Below are 13,065 nucleotides of genomic sequence, written 5' to 3'. Positions count from 1 at the left end.
GGGCACTTCCCTCCAGGGCCATAGATTGAGCCCCCGGTGGTGCGCAGGTCTTGGCTCACCTTGGCACCTGCTTGGGCTTGTGGGTGTTTCTGTCTGGGGCCTTAGACTCTCGGTGGAGTCTTTAGAAACCAGTGGTTCACCACATCCTCTTCCTACCACAGCTGTGACAATGAACTTGTATGTTAAGAGGAAGTCTCTGTCAGGCTGAATTGCTGAGTCATAAGAATGAACAGAGTTCTTCTGTCAATGCATGCCAGACATGGAGCATGATGGAGAAGTAGACATTTGCTGCGTTAGGCTACTGAGATTTGTGGGGGTGGGTGATGTTACTGCAGCATCACCTAACCATGTGACTGATATACTAAGACATGCTTATACAATTACTGACATATCCTCTTGGGGCTCTGTGATATTGACTTCACTCCCAACCATCAATCAAGGCTTATGGCTGCTTTCTTGTTTATTCCAATTGATACTTATCTCTCCATTAACCAAACCCTTCAGGAGTAGGCTAGTAGTTCTCAGAAAGGAGGTACCATGCCCTGGGGTGTGTTTTGGAGATTTATGAAGGTGATGTAGGATTATTGCAATTATTGTTAGTGGCAGTGATGGTTTGTGCCATTTTGTGGGTGGGAAATAGGGATGCTAGACATCCTGTAACTTTGGGAACAGTTCTGAACAACAAAGAATCATCTCATATCCCTCATGACTCTAGAATTTCCAGATGAATATTCATGTCATTCAGAAGTTTATGATTATTGGTGTCTAGGGCCTGTCGGGCTGGATCACAACCCCTTCTGCCCTGTTCTGTGCAGGTCCTGAGCCAGGTAGTTGAAAGTAAAACCCAGTAGCCACTGGCAAAATGGACATACTTTATTTTTAGACACAAGCTCTGCTGACCAGTGGTTCACAGCCGCTGCCTTCCATACTGAAGAGTACACAGTATCGGCAATGAGCCAAGCAGTATATGGGCATGCATGCACACTAGCTACTCTTATCTGACTTGTTTACAAAGGATGTACTTAATCATACCTAGTTGGATATGAAGTGAGGGGGCCTGACCAAACCAACTCTGCTTTCCTCATAGGGCCTAATTCAGTTTTACATATAAATATAAAACATTTGGGGATACGGTTTTTGAACCAAAATTTTCAAGAATGAACTATTATGTACAAGTTGACTATTCTTTATCCAAAATGCTTGTTTCCTAAAAGTATTTCAAATTATGGATTTTTTCAGATTTTGGAAAATCTATACATACTTAACAAATCTGAAATTTGAAATGCTCCAGTGAGCATTTCCTTTGAGCATTGTGTTGGTGCTCAAGAAGTTTTGGATTTTGCATTATTTCAGATTTTCGAGTTTTGGATTATATATATAGAAAGGATTGAACTTTTTTTTGCTGTGAAATTTACTAAGAACTGTTCACTTTGGAAAGCCCCATTATTCATATCGATGACGTTCATGGTAATTTGAGGGATGAAAACATCATACTTGCCCCAGTTATCCTTTGTTGCTCTCAAATTCATCATGACTCTATGTACATATACAGTTATACATATTTAGTCCTCATTTCTAAATGTCAAAATATACTACTATTCCTAAATCCAATCTTTTAAATCCAGTCATCTCTCCTCTTTGCTATGTCTTCTACTCACATAGTGCTCAAGTATTTCCATATTTAAACACCCATTATTTTATTATAAATGACTTTTCTAACATTTTCTATTATATAAAAGTTCAGGGCATTGATGTGTTTAAGTTTATAATGTTTGTAGGTGGATGATGTTACCCATGAGTCACATTTCCAGACAGTAATGGGGTTTTGCACAGTATTTCTTAGCACAGGAGGGTTTGGACTGGAGTGAGCTATGTACTATAAAATCACTTTCCTAATTGTCCCACGGGTGTCTCCTGAGGCCTGTCTACCAAATGCTGGACACAGAGGAAGATAAGATACCACTTCTGGACAGGTACTGATATTCTTACTTTTACAGAGGAGGAAATGGAAATTCAGAGTAGGTGCAAGTATCAGCACTGGGGTGTACAAGTATCAGCACTGGGGTGTACAAGTATCAGCACTGGGGTGTACTGTGTGTGCCCCTCTACTCAGCCTTGTCAATGTAGCCTCCTTGGCTTGTGTAGCCTCCTTGTACTGTGTAGCCTCCTCCACTCAGCCTTTTCTATTCTGCCTCCTCTACTCTGCTTCTTTTGGTTGGCCTCCTACACTTTGCTGCCACTCATGAAGGCATAAACAATGTAGTTCTGAGAGACAAAGGAGAACGCAGTAATAACAGGCACATTGCAGAGCTCAAGTAATGTGTGCATTCATTGTTTCAGGAAGCTTTTTCATTCATGTGACAATATGGATCTCCTGCTCCCCAAGGCCAAAGCCAGGGAGGATGCTGCATTAGTCTCTCCTGTCATTGTTATCATAGGGCACATACTAAACCATTCTTCCTATTTGCATGGCCCCCCATAGTTTACAAAGCACTTTGACAGACTTGCAGAGTCTCATTTTCTCTGCACAAGTCACCGGCAAAGGGCATCCTGCTTTCCTTACAGGAAAGTCACCGGGAAGCCACCTGGCCAGGCAAGGGGGTGTGCCCTGGGCAGTGGGTCAGAGACCTGTGCCAAGAACAGATACACTCTGCCTCTCAGGTCCTGGGCTATCTCTGTGTGTCTCAGGTGTGTCTACCTCATGGACACCTACCGTATTCCAGACTGGGTCATTCTCACCTAAAAGCAGCAGAGGGGAGCTTGTTCCTCCTGGAAACCCCCAAGCTGGAAGTCCACAGTGATAGGTAAAGCATTACACGAGAAAGTTCCTCGGAGTACAACATGATGTTTTGATATATGAATACATTGTGGAACAACTAAATCAAGCTAATTAATGCATCCATTACCGCATAGACTTATTATTATTTTTTTTTGTGGTGAGAACATTTGAAATCTGCTCTTTTAGCAATTTTCAAGGATACAATACATTGTTTTTAACATTAACTACCATGTTGTATAGTAGATGTACTGAAATTATTCCTTATTTGTCAATAAAAAAAGAAAAAGGGGAAAAAAAGTCCCTTGGGCTGGGAGCTCAGCAGCTCCAATTCAGAGTGGTATGAATGTAGATCTTAAATTGCCTTCAAGAACAGTTTTGGTGGAAGAGGGGGATGGAGAGTTTCCATGGTATGGGTGCCCATGTGGGGTACAGGTGGTGGGTGGAACTTTATTTGGGCACTGGCTATGGAATGCTTAAGCTGGAGGACCCTGTTTTATTTGTCAATGACATTCCTCCTGGTCCAGCTTCCTTTAGAGACAGGTACACAGAATTATCTCACTCCTTTAGATTGCAGACAGTGTTCACATGGACACTGCTGTCCTCATCTCAGTGTTCCAGGCTGGAGGCCCTGGTGAGTTAAATCGAAACCCAGTTCCCAGTGGGTGTGACTCAAGGGGAATAACTAGCCAGCATGTGGACTGTTCCTGCTCAATTGAACATGAGCTTGTGTCAGAAATGTGGGACAGAGATGGAGGTGGAGGGAGTGGGGCAGAAGGATAGAGAGGCCATCACAGAGTGGGTGAAGAATGCCTGCAAGAGATACTTTTTTAAAAAAAATCTTTTTCTCTTATAAAGAGATAAACTTCAACAGGAAGTAAAATTATGGGCTGGCTAGCTAGCCCGGGGCTTGTGTTTGCCCCATTCAAGAGAGGAGAAGGATTAGTAGGAAAGGGAAGAATTTAAGATGACTCCCAGGTTTCTCGCCTGTCTGACTTGCTGGATTATGGTACCCTTACCTATAATGGAAGGGAGGATAGAAAAATAAACAGATTTGAGAAGCAAAGTAGGGGAGGGATTGAGCTTAGTATGAGTCATGTTGAACTTCTATCACCTGTCAACATCCTGATGGAGACAGAGATATAGGAATGGTGCTTGGGAGAGAACGAGGTCTGGGCAGGGAGGCACAGAGCTAAGGAAGAGGTGACCTTGATGAGTCTCCTACAATGGGGGTTGTTCTTCATCTTTTGTTCTTTAGCTATTATTCATCAAATGTTGCTTTGGACACACTTCAGTTTACTTGAAACCTGTAGAAAACACCAGGATTGAGAAGGCTGCCCTAGGAGAAGACTTGGTTTTCTGGGCTGTGTCCCTGTGTGTCTGTGTGTGATGCTGATTTTTTCCAGGTTATAGATGTGAAAACGCAACTGACCACAGCCCTATCCCAAGGGCAGTTGTGAGAACTGGCGACACCCCACCCTGCTCCCCACCCTCCCCATGCCTCCTCACTGAGGAAGCAGCGTTTTGCCTGGAACACCATAACCTGATCGCTGGGCTGTTGCCAGGAATTCCCAGAGGTGGCTTTCTGTATGCTGGGGCCCCTGATTTTAACAGTAACTCCATTATAAATGTACAGGAAAATGCTATTAATGATTAACCTGCTCCTCTGCCTGCCCTTGGCATTCACTATAAGCAGATGCCACCTATATGGAAATAGAGGGGATTTGGCAGAAACTGATGCACTATTTAGCTCTCCAGAGTAGCTTGAGATCTACACCAAGGTTGGGCAACAGTAGTCCCTACATTGGGACTACTGTAGAATTAATTCTTCAGGCACCCAAGCTGGGTCTGCCTGAAGTGTGCAGTGGTGGGATGGGTGGTGGGGGCAGGGTGAGGCTGTGATCTGGGGGGTGGCTTGAGGTCAAAATCCTTGATTTTGAGTCCTACTTCTGCCCCTTTACAGTTTTTAAGCTCTGGAGGCCCTGAGCTGGTGTTCCTCTTTTTTAAAGGGGTTGCTTTCTTGCCTTTGTGGGTCTGCAGGGACACATTCTGGAGTATAAAGAGAAGAAGGCACATATATTTTGGATTTGCTTTGTTATTTCTACAATTAGAGGAAGCAAGTGAGGCAAAAGGTGACAAGGAGATGTAGCCATAGCTGGAGACACCATCAGAAGTGGACAGATAGGGGAGGGAATAACCTGGCTTCTCCCTTCATCCCACCTCCAGTATCCCACCAGAGCCTCCCATTTGTTGCAAGCCAGTGGGCAAAGGATCCTGGGAAATGTCATTTGCAGAGTAAGCCCCTTTTAGAATAGGAAAAGAGTGAAAATTGGATTTATCAGCCAGCAGGCTCTAGATAATGAGCTTAAAAATGTGCTGGTTTGAGGTCATTCATCTCTAAAAAGATCTGTTGGAATTAGAACTGGTAACTGAGAACAAACGACACTGTGCAGGAGATGGAGAGGTTTGTGCCCGATGAAAGCCAATATCTACTCATGGCTGATGGTTTGGAAAGATGAAGCCAAGGGATTTGGTCAACATATGTAACACCAAGAAGGCCATAAAGAGATGATTTATGAATCTCTCCACTAAATCTGGACTCTCAGAATCCTCACCTCCCCATATGCCTGTTGAAGTTTGAGTGTTTTAAGAGAATTAAAGGAATTGGATTTCCACATATGTTGTGATATTTTTTTTTTACCCCCCACATATGCTGTTGCTTTGCCCTTTGAGCTCTGATGGTGTCATTCCTTTTCTTGCCCCAGGAAGAACACATCTTTGAGAAGGTGCCAAGTGGTGATTAAAGAAAGCGGCAGGGAGGAGGGGCAGCACTCGTGCCATGTGAATCTCTTCCCTCTTGCTCTACCTACAGAAAGAAATGAAACTAATATTCTGACCCTTCTGCCCCACCCAGGGAAGGACTGACTCTAGTTCTGGAACTCTTTCCACCAGCCACAGAAACCATTGCTGGTACTTTTCATAGTGCTAAGCATGGATGAGCTTCCCTGCCGGCCAATCTCTCTTCCTGAGGAAAAAAAAAAAATACACACAAAAAATTACGTATCACACTTCACCCTCCTAGAATGCATCAGTGGTGACGATTCTCTAATACCTGAGGCTCCACACATGCAGTTTAATGCCCACTTCAACCATCTTAGGATATCAAACAATTGACCCTTCTAACATAGTAAACTATTAACAATCCTCTGATTATCTGTACACAGACATAGCAAATTATATAGAGCAATTACAACTTTGGTTGTAAAATTAACAAAGCACCTCTAAATATTTTAATGGAATCACAAGCCAAATAGATCAGCTTCTCAATAAGTACTTTAACCCCCTTAGCACACAGAGAAGGTGAGCACAGTCCTACACTATTTCAAAAACCTGTCAGCATATACATGCACACGCTTCTAACAGCTCCAATGCCATGGAGTGATAATTGTTTCCCTTCTCTTGTCTTCCTTTTAGTCCTACTTTTTCTTTGGGTTTGCCTCCACTCTTCTCCATGGGTCTGTAATTTTACCAGACCTTTCAAAGTAGAAACAACATCCTGCCAGCTATGGTCCTGGGGTCTAGGTGACTTAGCAGTAAGTTCTTGTTGGGTCTTGACATAGGTGTGTGGTCTCCGGTGTGTGGTCTCCGGTGTGTGGTCTCTACCCCATCGATCTCTTTCCTTAGGTGATCTCTACTAGACACTTCAGTAAGGCTTTATAGTCCACACTGTTCTCATAGGTACATATATATTGTTAACAACATATTTCCTCCCCCTAATTGTGTTCTTTTGGCATCTCAAAGCCTGCTCAATATGCTATGGAGACCTGATCTATTACCAGGGTTAAATGCCCTGGAGCTGTACTCAGTATTCTGTAATAATCAGCAGGGGCCTTTGGAGGACCCCATTCTTAGGAGGTGGGAGCATCTGCGTTAAACAAAGCTGGACACTAAAGTTGTAAGAACAGATTCTAATCTGTAATATACAATTTCAATCGGAAAAGAATGCAGCATGAATTGAACTGAACTTTGATTTGTACAAAGGTGACTGGGCATATGGAGGGGAGTGAACAGCGGCTTGGTAGAGTAGGGAAGAGAAAAGTGACAAAAACAAGGAAGGGGGTTCAGTCCATGTGAAACCCACCTGGGTTTGTTGACTGGCACTTATGTGAAGTTAGGCTCCTATACTCCCACAAAGCTGGGAGACAAGGGCCCTGTCTTCAGGTGCCGGCTGGAACAAACAGTGGATTCTTCTAGCAGCTGTGAGTTTTTTCAGGGAGGCTCTTTAAGAGGGGCTAGGGTTATCCTAGGGACGTGGACTTGAGCTGTTAGAGACGATGTCAAGTCTTTATGAGCAAAGGTTGAGGTCTAGTTGAAAAGAAGGCTCAGAGGAACATGGCTAGACTTTGGTCAAGGAGACAATCTTCATCAGGGGCTCCCTGGGTAGTGGGCTCTCCTTTTATAGGGATTTGGCTCACTCATCTGTTAAACACACTCTTGAATCCTTGTCCTCCTCTTGGCTCACATTCTTGATTTATCTGCTATTTGGTACATTTAGCCTTACTTCTTGATGTTACCCCCTCCTCCAGCTTACACAGAAAAATTCTGTACTATAAACTGATACTGGTAGAAGAAACAAAATATTTGTTTCATATTAACACTTCCTGTATTAGCTTCTTGTGACTATGTACACTTAGTCCCTCACAGCTGTGGAGGCCAGCAGTCTGAAATCTATTTTACTGGGCTGAAATCAAGTTGTCAGCAGAACCACGCTCCCTCTGAAGGCTGTAGGAGAGAATCTATCCCTTGCCTCTCCCAGCTTCTGGGGCTGCTGGCATTCCTTGGCTTGTGGCTGCTTCACTCCAATCTCTACCTCTTTGGTCACACTGCCTTCTTCTCTTTTTCTGTCTCCAATCTTCTCCTGCCTCTCTCTCACAAGGGTACATGTGATGACATTTAGGGTCCACCCACATAATCCAGGATAATTTCTTCAATGCAAGATCATTCATTTAATCACATCTGTAAAGACTCTGACATATAAGGTAACATTCACAGGTTCCAGGGATTAGGAACTGATATCTTATGGAGCTGCTATTAAGGCTACTATATTTCCCTACTCGGTAAAATTGATAAAAATTATACATATTTCATTATATTTACCCGCTCACACTGGCTTTTAATATGTTAATATGAGTTTTCTTCTTTTGAAGGTCATTATGAACTTGAGATCTTTCAAAGTCTTGCTTAAATATTAATATTTGGTGTTCATTGTGGCCAGTGGGCCCTGTAGGCTGGTTCCTTTGTCCTTTCTATGCTGCCCCTGATATTTGTGAGAGAATTCCTGCTCTCAGGGACCGTAGGTGACTACAGAGCCTTTATGAACTTCTCTGTCTCAACCCATGGACCTGGCTATCCTACAAGAAATCCTTCTTTCTCTGGGTTGAGCCAACTTCAGATTCAATGCCTGGGCACTGGGGAAAGGGTGTGTGAGTTGGGGGGTGACAAGCACTGCTGCAGTGGTAAAGGGGCCATTTCGAGGAGTTTCCAAGATGAGAAAGATTAATCTTTTTAAGGTTCTGTGTTCCCAATGGTTTGTCCATTGTAACAAGCAACATCGTTAGTGAGTTCAGGGCAACTGCCCAAATATGCCACTTTGGCACATGGATTATTTTGAGCTACAGGCACTTAAAAACAGCAGATGCAAGAAGGTCACTCTGACCTCCTTTTTGTTCCTACAAGTAGGAGACAAAACTCCCACATGAAAGATGCCCTCCCTTTACCAGGATGAAAGAAACATTTTTATCACCAGAGAGGAGAAATCTGTACAGACCTGGTCCAAGTAACTCTTATCTTCTTTTATTTAGTCCCCTCATATATTGTAGTTACTTTCCCACAGTTGTTGCTCTTTGTTCAACCTAATATATAAGCACTTAGCCCTGGCCACTTCTTTAGGTCTTCACTTTTCTGTGAAGGTAGAGGAAGAATTTTATCTCCCTACAGAGTTGCTAGGACTTACTTTCTCACAGTGTGAGGCTTTATCAACACCACAGCCTTCTCTGGCAGTCAGCAGTGGTCCTTTGTAGGGGCCTCTGCAGAATGGCTCTCTTTGGCCCCTAGTCTTCCCCATCACATCAAGACATGTCTCCTCCTGGAAATGAAGTGAGAGTATGTCAGCAGACCTCCTTTTCCTCCCCCCCCATCCCACTAAGGAGTTTTAATTCCCTGTCTCTGGCCCCAGGGAGCAGAAGAAGGAAACCTTGCCATCAACAAATCTTGCCCTTTTACATAATCATAAAGATCAGCTTATCCTTTACGAGTGCAATGTCTCTATTCCAGAGTGGATTCCTTGTAGAGAAGCGCTAAGAGATAGCAGATAGTTCTAATGATCCTAACATATCCTGGTGAGCTGGGAATTAGGGAGTGCTATGATGTGAGGCTGTGAGCAGCCTGGTAGCTCTGCCTGTACAATGGGGTCTGGTTGTCCTGACCACTTGCCTGGGGAACCTGCAGACAGCAGCCACAGGCACTCTCCTCCTCATGTGCTGACTCAGCTGAGTAGCCTCCCTGGATCTGAAGGACTCAGTCCAGGTTATAGTCTAGCCTAGAGTTTTTCAGTGTCTGGTTCTAACCCATTCCTGTGTCATGAAATTAAAATAAGAGGCTTTGTCTAATTTTGAAAAATAGTAATTTTTATCGTTGCAACAAATGGTAAACATCTCTCACTGTCAAACTCAGTCCTAATTGCTTTACAAGTATTTCCTCTTTTGTCTTCACATCCACTCTATAAGTAGATGCTATTATTATTCCCAGTTTACAGAATGGGAAAGTCAGGCACAGAGCACTTAAGAAACCTCTTCATAGTCACAAAGTGAACCCATGGCAGAACTGGGATTTGAACCCAGGAGGGCTGACCCCAGAATTTGTGGTCTTAACCCATATGTTTTCTGTTTCTTGGTATAGAAAAAAAAAAAAAAAAAACAGAAGAGAAAATATCAGATCACATAGCATGTAATAAAGGTTAAGTATTATTTTGTGAAACTTATTTCAGCTACATGTGTGTGTTGGTATTGGATTATACTGTAAAGTTTATTAAAATTAGTCATGCTCAAAAAAACCTGAAAGATCCTTATTGTCCAGAAGATATTCTGTCTAATGTGAATTTACAAATATCTGGTCCAGGCCACTGAAGACTGGATTTATGACAACCCCCAGATGACAGTGGCAATGATGAATAATAATATAACAGAATGTGATGTTGTATGGCATGCTGCACTAGCAGCTACCGTTTTTGAGGGCACAATGAGTGCTGAGAACTTTGCTCACGTATTTACAAGGAAGAGGGGATGGGAGGGTGAGATGAAGGTAGGACAAGGGGCTAACCTTATCTAACCCCTAGGACCTGCCTCTTATGGGGATAACCTCAACAAGCTGGTGATTTCTCTCCAGAGATTCAATATCTCAAAAATCTTTTGCAATTTCATGGAACTAGATCTGACAGAAAAATACCCCCAAAGTGCATCAGCTTAGAGAATAGACTAAAAACAGACAGAACAATTCTTTTATCTTCTTACTCCCTTCCTCCTCCTCATGTCCCCAAGAAGTCCTCACTGGCCTTAGGAGAACAGGCCCCACATTTTCCATTATCCTCCAGGATGCTGGCTCCTTTCCACCAGAATCATTATCTCCTCTGCACCTTTATATTATTTATATTCAGGCAATTTATATCACCTTATTGAGCTTCAAATTTGCTTTTCTGTACTAATGGGGATGATAATTATGCTTACCTTAGAAATTTGCTGCCAGTATTTATTGAATATACATATATATATTCATATATATATACATATATATTCATATATATATACATATATATTGAATACACATATATATGTATATTCAATAAATACTGATATATTATATATATGTATATTCAGTGTGTGAGTGTGTAGGTATATATCATGTACCAGCTCCCAGATGACAGCTGTGAATATTCCTGGAGAAAAATAAGCACTCAAAATATTGGTTATTATCAAAATACAGAATCTGTCGTACCTGACCCAGTACTCTGAACATAGACATGTCATTGATTATTTTGATGATTTATTGATGTAAATAAAGATACAATCCAATAAATTACTTATACAACTCACTAATTTATGTTGTACAATTAAATTATTTTTAGTATATTGGCAGAGTTGTGCAACCATCACCACAATCAATTTTAGAACACTTTCATTATTCCAGAAGGAAACCTTATATCACTTAGTCATCAACCCCTAAACCCCCTTTCCCCTGAAACTCAGTAACCACTAATCTAATTCTGTCTTTATAGCTTTATCTATTCTGGACATTTCATGTAAATGGAATCATGCAATATATGGTACTTGTGCTGGCTTATTTCACGGTTCATCCATGTTGAAGCATGTGTCAGTACTTCATTCCTTTTTATATCTATATAATATCTCATTGTATACATATACCACATTTTCTTGACCCATTCATCAGTTGATGGACATTTGGGTTGTTTGCATCTTTTGGCTATTATGAATAATGTTGGTATGATCATTCATGCACAACTTTTTATAGGGGTCTTCAAAAAGTTCATGAAAAATGTGTGTTATAAAAAAAATTCTGCATGGATTTCAAATTTTTTTTTGCACCAAAATAAAACTCCTACTAACTTTTTATAGTATGTCTAAACAGGATCTAGTTTGAGGTACTATGAAAGATAAGACACCAGTTTAAAAAGAGCCTCTATCAGAGCAACATGAATTCTGCTAAATTGAAGTGAGGACAAACATAGAATATATGGAGGAGCATGGGTGGAAGTATGATGAAATTATTAATGCTTTATGAAAAGTTTGTGGGAACAATACCCCAAAGAAATCAGCAATTTATAAATAGATGACTCATTTTAAGAAGGGACAAGATGATGTTGAAGTGGAAGCCAAGCATTGCAGTGGCAGACCATCCACATCAATTTGAGAGGGAAAAAATTAATCTTGAAAGAGATTACAAAATAAATAAAATAGATTTAAAAAAGAGAGACGAAATTAATCTTGTTAGTGCCCTAATTGAAGAGAACTGATGATTAACAGCAGAAACAATAGCTAATACCATAGACCTAAATGGGTTCAGCTTACATAATTGTGACTGAAACATTCAAGTTAAGCAAACTTTCTACTTGATGAGTATCAAAACTGTTGTGCCCAGATCAGCTGCAGACAAGAGCAGACCGGTCAATGAAAATTTTAAACAAGTGGATCAAGATCCTGAAGCATTTCTTGGAAGAATCATAAAGGGAGATGAAACATGGCTTTACCAGTATGATCCTGAAGACAAAACACAGTCAAAGCCATGGCTACTCAGAGGTGGAAGTGGTCCAGTCAAAGCAAAAGCAAACCAGTCAAGAGCAAAGGTCATGGCAAGAGTTTCTTGGGATGCTCAAGGCACTTTGCTTGCTGACTTTCTGGGCCAAAGAACAATCACATCTGCATATCATGAGAGTGTTTTGAGAAAGTTAGCCAAAGCTCTAGTGGAAAAACTCCTGGGAAAGCTTCACCAGAGAGTCCTTCTCCACCATGACAATGCTCCTGCTCATTTCTTTTATTGAACAAGGGGAATTTTGCAAGAGTTTTAATAGGAAATCGTTAGGCATCCACCTTACGGTCCTGATCTGGCTCCTCCTGACCTTTTTGTTTCTAAATCTTAAAAAGTCTTTAAAGGCCACCCATTTTTCTTCTGTTAATAATGTAAAAAAGACTGCATTGACATGGTTAAATTTCCAGAACTCTCAGTTCATTAGGGATGGACTAAATGATTGGTATCATCATTTACAAAAGAGTCTCGAACTTGTTGGAGCTTATGTTGAGAAATAAAATCTATATTTTTTATTTTTGTTTTTCCATTCCATTTTCCCACAAACTTTTTGAAGTTCCTGCACAGTATTTTGTGGATTCTTTAATGTTTTCTGTATAAGATTATGTCTTCTGTGATTAGAGATAGTTTTACTTCTTCTTTTCCAAACTGGATACCTTTTATTTCTTTTTCTTCTCTGATTGCTCTGGCTAAGACATCTGACACAATGTTGAGTGAAAGGGGCAAGATTGGACATCCTTGTCTTATGGAAAACTTTCAGTCTTTCACCATTAAGTCTGATGTTACCTGTGGGTTTTCCATGAATGCCTTCTATCATATTGGTAAAGTTCCTTTCTATCATGAGTGTGTTGTGTGTTTTTATTGTGAAATTGTGGTGGGTTCTGGTATGGATTGAAAGTTTTTCCCCTCTTGGC

The 13,065-nt window shown here is 41.3% G+C and overlaps 1 pseudogene; it reads right to left on the bottom strand.

Annotated features, from left to right (window-relative positions):
• Positions 1–12,968, bottom strand: part of LOC134376026 (serine/threonine-protein phosphatase 2A 55 kDa regulatory subunit B alpha isoform-like) — a 71,249-nt pseudogene extending 58,281 nt beyond the window's left edge.
• Between the last annotated feature and the right edge of the window lie 97 nt (positions 12,969–13,065).

This window comes from Cynocephalus volans, chromosome 4, assembly GCF_027409185.1.
Source record: "Cynocephalus volans isolate mCynVol1 chromosome 4, mCynVol1.pri, whole genome shotgun sequence".
NCBI lineage: Eukaryota > Metazoa > Chordata > Mammalia > Dermoptera > Cynocephalidae > Cynocephalus > Cynocephalus volans.
The sequence above is the reverse complement of the archived record's forward strand: the minus strand, read 5'-3'. Positions and strand labels throughout refer to the sequence as shown.